The sequence below is a fragment of the Zootermopsis nevadensis genome, unplaced genomic scaffold, assembly GCF_977971745.1.
Source record: "Zootermopsis nevadensis isolate Lab colony 2312 unplaced genomic scaffold, Znev_1.0 Znev_ptg000025l, whole genome shotgun sequence".
Classification (NCBI taxonomy): domain Eukaryota; kingdom Metazoa; phylum Arthropoda; class Insecta; order Blattodea; family Termopsidae; genus Zootermopsis; species Zootermopsis nevadensis.
Window position 1 is genome coordinate 8343134 of NW_028259157.1, and position 8909 is coordinate 8352042.

At 37.1% G+C, this 8909-nt stretch overlaps 1 long non-coding RNA gene across 1 annotated transcript in view; it reads right to left on the minus strand.

The window, feature by feature from the left end:
* The window catches only part of LOC147872636 (uncharacterized), a 225448-nt gene extending 216756 nt beyond the window's left edge, over positions 1-8692 (minus strand). Inside the window, exon 1 of the long non-coding RNA XR_015537103.1 lies at positions 8566-8692. This is a non-coding gene — a long non-coding RNA (uncharacterized LOC147872636). The remainder of the gene's footprint in view (positions 1-8565) is intronic.
* Positions 8693-8909: the final 217 nt, after the last annotated feature.

Sequence of the window (8909 nt, forward strand, 5' to 3'; positions counted from 1 at the left end):
GGCTAATGGAACAGTGATCTCATGGTGTTACACGAATCTAGAATATACTTTTCTCTCCCAAATTTAGAAAATTACTTCAAGAAGCTTTGTCTTCTTACTTGCTTTTCTAACATCTTTCTAAAATCAGGAAATACATTTAAAGTTTCCATTTGCTTTGTTCAAGGAAACAAACATAACATTTCGATTTGGCGTTCTGTCTATCAACTTTTCCCATCTGTTCTTATAATCATATAAGTAACGATGTTTTTGTCACACGATTAATTGTTTAACTTAGCAACAGAGGTTTCTTTTCACTATTAGCGTTCATGGGACAGTCTTTTAGTTTTATAAAGCTAATTCATAATGTGAGGGCCCTCCGATAATATATCCTAAATTATAACATCCTATGTACGTATGTATCGTTCGAGCAAGGAACATCAAGTTATGTACATCACCAAAAATCCTTAAAATTGCCTGTATTCTTCTGCACTAAACAGAACAATAACCATTAAACAGCGACCAAGTACCTTCGTAACTGCCACGAAAATGAGGCGTGCGAAATTCAGTTGGCTATTAAGCAATTAAGTGTCTCGTTGTTCACAAGTAATGTGAAGTAACACCTGATGAACTTGGGGCGCGATACAGCCTACCCTTTCCTTAATAACATGAAGAGAATTTAATGTAATATCATAAAACTTAAGAGCTGGGATGAATTCTGGGTAACGTCCGTGTTCTTACCATATACTCCGAAACATCTGTAATATTAGATTGTATCTGCATTCATCAGCATCACCACCGCCTACCACTCAAGAAATCATCTCACTTGTTGGTCCTTTCCTGCCTCACTTGTCCAAAAGTCTCTTTAAAATCGTCCTCGGTTTTTTAGTCAGTGACTAGTAACTTTTTAATTGTTCAGGAAATCTGTCTGTTGGCGTTTTGCCAACACGTTGAATCCAATCAGCTTTATTTGCCATATTCAGGGTGAAAATTTAATATACATTCAGCAGTTCCTTCCTTTCAGGATTTCGAACAAAATTTGTTGTGGGCAATTCTCATCTACTCCATGCGCGCTGCATGTCCTGTCCATCTTACTCTCCTTCATTTTATTATTTAAGTATATAAAACATAATTATTAAATCAACAATAAAGAAGTCACTGTGATACTGAATTTCTTCATGTTAAAAACAGCTGAAGAGCACACAGCCATTTTATTGGAAATAACCGATTGAACTTTTAGGAATGAGGCGATGAACAACATTGATGGTTGGGTCGGAGTAGACACTTGGGATTACTAAGAGATCCAATGCAGGTACAGTACAACGCCACTTCCATACACAAACCCAAAGAAATCCGACAAGAGCGAGAGAAGAAGTCAAAAAGGCTGGAACCGGGGTTAGTTCAGGCGGTCTGCTGGAAGAAATGGAAGTGTGAGAGACAAAGGAGAAACTGAGTAGGGGGAGGGCTTGTGATCTGCTCAATTAATAACAACAGAAAGGATAATTACATGATGTAGCTGCCTCTCACACCTTGTTCGATTCAATCAGCGCCTCCCTGCTAGGTCGAACACCGAGATGAGAGAGACAGAATTACAGACGTAACTGAAGAGAATATCTCTGAGTTGCAAAGAGTTTAGATGATTATAATATATAGACCTATTTCTTGCGTTGCTACGAGGCTAATAAAGACGCGGAGAGACGAGATAATAACAAGAAGTTCCAAGAAGAATGTTTTATAACTGATTCCCTTTAAAAGTTGTCATATGTTTAGATACAACAGAGGAGATGCTTTTAACAAGTAAGTAATTATATTATTAAATAATCTTTGTGCACAATGCAGATTTTTACTCTGCGGAATTTGTCAAATGTAAATTCAAACACGAGCGCCATAGGTATGTAATTTTCAACGCATAATTATTATTTTATATTTGACGTGCAAATATTTTTGTTAATGATCACCATATAATAATTCAGTTTCGCGGCGATGACCTATCGCCTTGGTGACAGTGGCATACAACAGCTCTGAAACGTCGGTAAACTTCCACAAGCCAGACGACAGTTACCTTTATATTCGTCGCCATAGAAACATGAAGTCCCACACCGTAAAAGTATCTTTCTCTCTCTGAAATGTTGCTGGACACCTCCTAGCCCACATGACGTCACAACCCAGAGGATCAACACGGAGAACTTCGCCGCCATGAGAACCTCAAATCTCACAAGAATTAGTTACTTGTAAACCGATGTGAAGATCTATTCTGCATCACAGAAAAGGTTTGTAAGATCCCATAAAACGATTTCAGCTCCACAGAGAATTAAATCCTTCTACATCTCTTCCACCCTCAAATATCTTAATAAATATTTCAAGTCTTTTTTTACTTCTATAAAAGCATTAGTGCTTGTTGTGTGATAATCAGGACCATTTCCACATGGGCTAGACCACCATGGAACAGCGTAGTAAATTAAAGATAAAATAACGTACGTACAAACAAAGAAATTTTTCAGGAAAGGATTATCGTTATGGCATAGTTTTCGTCCGTTATCACACAATTCCAGCAAGTTCGTCGAGACAGTGTGCATGTAGTTAGTATTCTGGACACTGTGTACAATCGAATGTGGCAATTAAAATGGTCGTAACCAAAAGAGATTGTGCAGTATTTGCATGTTTATGCCTTTACGGAACGACGTCTTTTATTAACTGCGTCTGCTTACATGATGGCGGCGCCTCGTTTCCACACGCCATTACATTTCTTCCCTTTTTTTGATCGCTTTATAGTGACGGTAGCCTGGTTTCCGAACGAGAATGCTTTTGTCCCTCTTTTATCTAATAACGCTTTTAATTTCAGGTCGTAATTTCACCCCACCAGAAGAAGATTCCATCATTTTCATAAAGCCTATTTATGGCATAATCCTGATTGTATCTTTTAATATTAGGATTTGAAATGGGCATAGTCGTAAAGTGTACACATTCTGCAGTAAGAGCCTTTGCATATCGCCGTAAATGTTAGAGAGCTGTAACGCATGATTTAGAAGCGTATGATTCAAAGTCCTGACGGCGAAATATCGCCCATCAACCGTATGTTACTGGTTTTCCCAGCGATCACCGTGTTAGCCGGCTAACACCTCGAAAACCCGCAAAATAAAAAAGTCATCTGCAACACCTTCTTGGTCCAGAAGTGCCCAGAACCGTAAAGTACAGCAGAACAAATTAGATGAAATTCACGTGGGGGATGCAGCCAAAGATAGAAGGATAATACTAAGCACGTATTACCATCAAAAAGTCTACGATTAAAATCTTAATTGCCGTGGGAAAATCAGATCTAAAATACATCACCGGTTCTTGATTATGTTACGTCCGATGGATTTCGACGACCCAGTTCTGTACACACAGACGGTGTGACGTGGTTATTCTTCGGCAGTTCGTGTAATTTTACCTGATGATAACCGTATTGTCATTTTATAATTCTTGCGTGTACGGACAGAAATTATACAAGTTTTTATTAGGCTTACACTTTTATTCGAACAGAAAAACAACAAATTTAGAATTAGTAATTTGATTCCCTTACTAAAGATTGATGAAGTCTCATCTTCTGAGTCTGACTTTACTTTTATATTGTGAAATTTCAGGTTCTTACAGAGGCGAGTATTAAGATGTTTGTATTCTGGATTATTGCTCCGTACAGCGTGGTAGAAATTTACCGACGTTTCAGAGGTACTTGCTTCTGAGTAAGACTCATCTGTCTGATGATTGATGCAGCAAGTATTTTAGAAACGTCGGTAAAGTTCTACCAGACTACACGACGCAACAAAACAGAAGACAGTTATCTGCTTTTATGTTAATAACCAACATCCGCCTATCCAGTCTTGTACACGGAATCAGAGCATACAAAGACGAGCAGGGTGGAGTGAGTAGCTGTGGGATGCATGCTGGGAAATTATGATTGCTCTCAGTAGATGGTATACTAATTGTATCAATGTGGAAAGAGAAATTATCCAGAGGCTATGTCCCAGCGCAGTGCCCACCTGCGTGTTTTTAACAACGGCTTTCATCAGTACGCGGGGACCCCACTGCGACATAAATAGCGAAGTCTTCGGGTAATTAGAATTTTATCACTTTTGGATGCGGTCGGTATTACAAACAGACCAAAGGCACGGAGCATTATTGGTCATACGATAGATGTTGTGTCGTCTCATCTTCTCACTTGGAACCCCATAGTTCCTTATCTAGGCATGTAAAATTTCCGAAACAATTCCTTTTCATGATTCTGCAAAACCTTTACCTTCTCGTTGTTATTTGGAAATATATATTATATTGTATATTTAAATTTTTCCCAAAATTTTATTTCTGCTAAATTATTCTGTGCTTTAAAATTGCCAGTCTCAAGGCCGGGATTTGAAACCTAAACCTTTCGAATATGAAGCAGGAATGCTAACTACTCTTCCTTACAGTTCGGTATGTTCCTATGTTCATCACTGTAGTATTCATTCATTATTAATCATTCTAAAATATCACATGTTCAATTGCTCGTACTTCAAGTACATAACGATGACGCTGAAATTTATACCGTATGAATGATGTTGAATTAATTATGGTGCGAAATGTAAATGTGATAGTAGCGAATCCGTAAAATGTTTTTACTTTTCAGAAAATGCCTGAAGGAACACGACCCAGGAAGGCGATTAAAGGACGGAGATACTGAGAAATTCTACAGCACGGAGTTTAAGACAGTGACAAAGATCCTGATATTTCAAGTTAATGTTTGTTGTGAACTGTTCTGCACATATGAATCGGCGTATCAACTGCGTGATGGGAAGCGATTAAATGTGTATGGAAGTTTTAATACAGGAAATAATCAATTGAAATTTAGTAAACAAATCCATTTTGGTTTCTTAAACAAAGCACCCACTGTGACATTGCCAATTACGTTACAACACAAACAATGCTGCAGAGAAAATGTTAATATTTTTCTTCATTCTCTTTAGATAGCACCTTCAACTTGGTTCGTCCAAATCCTTATCAAATCGTCATTCATGATTATTAATTTTAAGTCATGGAAAAAACGTGTAATATAATACTTGAATTCATTGTTCTGAAATTAAGAATAGGATATTCGGGTAAACAGACAGTCGTATTCAGGAGCCCCTAGTTTTGAAAGTCATCTCAGAGACGAAACATTTTAATGTTTCCCGCAGTCACTCAGATAAAATTATCGGGCTGTGCATTGAATAGGTCATAGGCCTGGTGTTGAAAGAATGGTTAAATAATCCAAGCGTCAGTTGTTGAAACACACGTTGTCATTAAAAGAGTCTAAAAACGCGAGAAATGTAAAGGAAACAAAGTGCCAAAATGCAGATCTAGTTCCTCCAGTTTAATATATTTGTCATCAATCAACTTCTATCCCAAATGAAAGAGCGGCATATGACACCTTGGTTATAAAACTAGCTAATATTTATATACACTTAGGAATTTGTTTTAATCCTAATGAATTTGAAAAAATCTTTGCTTGGGTTGTATTAGACGTGAACTTCTATTAAAACAATGAACACTGGCTATAGTATAACGAAAGCAAATAGTAGCAAATTAATTTCTGCCCACTCTAAAATTAATCTCAAATCGAACTGCAGTAGCTTGTGAAAGAGGCATGTTTTCGTTATAAAGAACTAACATTCGAACTGAACCATTCCGCGTAAATCTGTAAAATAATTTGAAATGATCAAAATCGGTCTAATCACACAGGGCAATTTCAGGGCACAAAATTGCTTCAATTATTGCAGTCTGGCCGCCATACTTTTGCTAATAACACTTGAATGAGTGTTGCAATGCCTGTCTCATTTTGAAGAAGGTTCAGTCGTCAAGAAACTATTGATTTCAGAGGCTCTGATGCAAACGGCGAATGCAGAATTTCCTTTAAAATGTGAAGACAGAAGACAATAAACTTAAGGCAATGGGAAAAGCAGAAATCTTTAACTTCAAGGTATGACTCGTTTCTAACATAAGACGCAGGTCTCTTCCTTTCATGATAGTTTGCAATCATAATGGACGAATCTGGAACACTGCTGGAGCGCCAAATATTACATTTACGCAGTAAATATGGCTGGCAATCTTTCAATTGCACGTTCTAGGCTACGTTTCTTCCTTAAAGGACAAAAAGTGGTGCTAACTAACTCCATCATCTGGACGATTAGTAAGAATCAAGCGAAATATATTTTTCAGAATAAACCTCAGAAATGAAAGAAAAAGATGCAAATGTAACAAATACGTAATTTATTTACATAAATAAACTATTTAAACTTTTGAAGGTTTACTAATAGCAGAGAGTATTTTATATATAATGTAATATAATACATACCAACTATTATAAAAAGGGTTTTAAAAGACACTAATAATGTTCTATTTTCGCAAACTTCAGGTTTTAACAACAAATTATTTACGTTAATACGTTAAATAAGGTCGTTCTTGCAGCTATTCATTTTCTTTAAACATTCTAACTTTTACAACAGATATTCTAAATTAATTCTTAATTTTCCTTTGAACCAGATAGAACCCTGTTAATTAGCCCTAGGACAATCCGGAGTCTACTGTACAAATCAACAGCCGAGTATGACTTGCCTGTGAATGGCGTAACAGTTCTGTGGCACAGGAAGCGACCAGCCTTAACAGAGGATAATTTATTCATGTGATTTGAAGGACCACACTCGAAGGAATCAAACGTTCCAACTTTACAGAACCGCCTGGATGATTTCCAAACGCGTGACACAGATATAAACACAGCACAGAACACAAGATACAAACGCGCTCAACTACGGTGGTCGTTACGAAAACCCAATGTTTACATTGAATTATTTACATTTCACGTATTTTCCAGATCATAACCAACAGCAATAAAATGCTGCCATGACATTCACGTACCGGCTTCTCGGTGTATCACTAAATGTAGTCATCTTAATTTTGGGAAGGTAAGATGAAACAATATGCCCTTATCGCACCAACCTACATCGTGTGTTTAATTTGGAATTTCTAAAGAGATTCTAAGGTAAATGTGACATCACTGACAGTCACCAAGAAAACGCACAGTATTAGAAAACTCTTATCGTATTCAATATGTAAATTACAACCCACGAACAGTTTGCGCAATTGCGTGCTTCAATGCCTGGAACAGTAGCACTCTTTCACGTGCACACCAAGATCAATGCTCGATTGGAAGATGGTGACAGGCATGGACTCTACCAGTGTTCTCCACGGTTGAGTGTCGGAGAGCTTGCTTTTTATTAAATTTAATAGGAATTTAAGACCAAAAATAACGTTCTTAGGACACTATTTTTTCGTGCAAATTGAAATCAGTGGTTTGTATTTTAGACTGGAGATTCTCGCAGCTGTGAAAGTTTCGATTGCGGGACGAACAAATGTAATCGGCGTCACAAATCAAGACCAAAATCGACAATGTGTAGTCAGTTTAGAGCGAAATTAGATATAGGGTATACTAGAGAACAGTATAGTCAAATACCTAAACAAATGACGTGTGTAACACAGTAACTTATATAATTTCACCTTTGTAACACTTGTAGAAGGTAATTTTCTCAGGGCATAATTCCCAATTCTGAATGTTACCACAAAATGTACATATTTATTTAAATCTATAATATTTTCAATGAGAAATATTGTAATCAGTGACTCTGCACAATTATTATTCATCTATAATTTATTACGCCCTATTGCCTGTTCAGATGTAGAGTTAAATTCTAAAATAAATTATATTTTCAGACATCTGATACGACTCCTCTGGTGGGGGATAAGCCAATATCAAAGCGCTTTCACATACAGGACAACACAACACAGCCTTAAAAATCGCGGGCATTGATCGGCGTAAGCAGGTCCTTAAACTTGCAAAAGAAAATAATTTGAATATCGAAAAATTTTAAGTTTTCAGTTGTCTGTGTGGTCCTACTGTACATTCTGATAGAGAAAGTTAATTTAATTCGCCAAATGCTGGCTTGGCCGCCATACAAAAGCAGCAGTCACATGTGAATGTCGTGACGGTCCTGACGAAACAAAAATGTCTGCCAGGTGAAACAGGTGAAGTCCTGTTTTAATATGTTCAAGAAAAGCTTTTCCTTTTCGCCACGTACACGTGCAGCCAGGTGTTCGAGAACACATTTGATAACGGCCTACTTTTCCGGGCGAACTTGGAAACCAGGGAAAATTAAGTACCCGGAGAAAATCTGCTGTGTGACAAACAGACTTGATCACTGGCTTTCGCGATAAGGCGCCATGTTGTATTACTTCTCCTGACATCTATAGGACAGTATTTGAACTACAAGAACTTTTAAGCGTGTTTAATTTCATCCTCTGTTTCGACTGCTTTCCACTCACATTGATTGAAAAATATATCATCCCATTTAACAGTTGACCAGCCAAGGATAGATAGAATTTAAATGTTCAGTGTGACATGAAAATAATAAATCGCTGTGTGTCCACACCTGTCATCAATGAATTAGAGTTCTATCGGACATGATCGCATGTTACATTCAAATTAAGGATGGCAGTTTAAAAAAAATTAACTACGTCGTATTAATTCATTCCGTTAATACTTACACCAATCACCGCGAATCATTAGTAGTAGCAGTGTCGTGGCTACTTGTTAGAACAGGCTCTACATTCTGTAACTGTCTCCCGGCATGCAGTGCATCGCAGATTTCGAAATACAGCAGACTCTCGATAATCCGGGTTGCCTGGAAATATATTTTTCCGGATAACTGAAACCCCGGATACTCCACAAAAATAAAGCAAAACAAACATATGTAACAGATACTTAAGTTTATTTACAGACATACACTGCCTAAAGTTTCTAAAGATTTACAAATAACAGAGAGGACTTTATACTAAAATGTAACACAGTTTATACCAGATATTGTTAAAAAAAATTCTAACGGATTGTA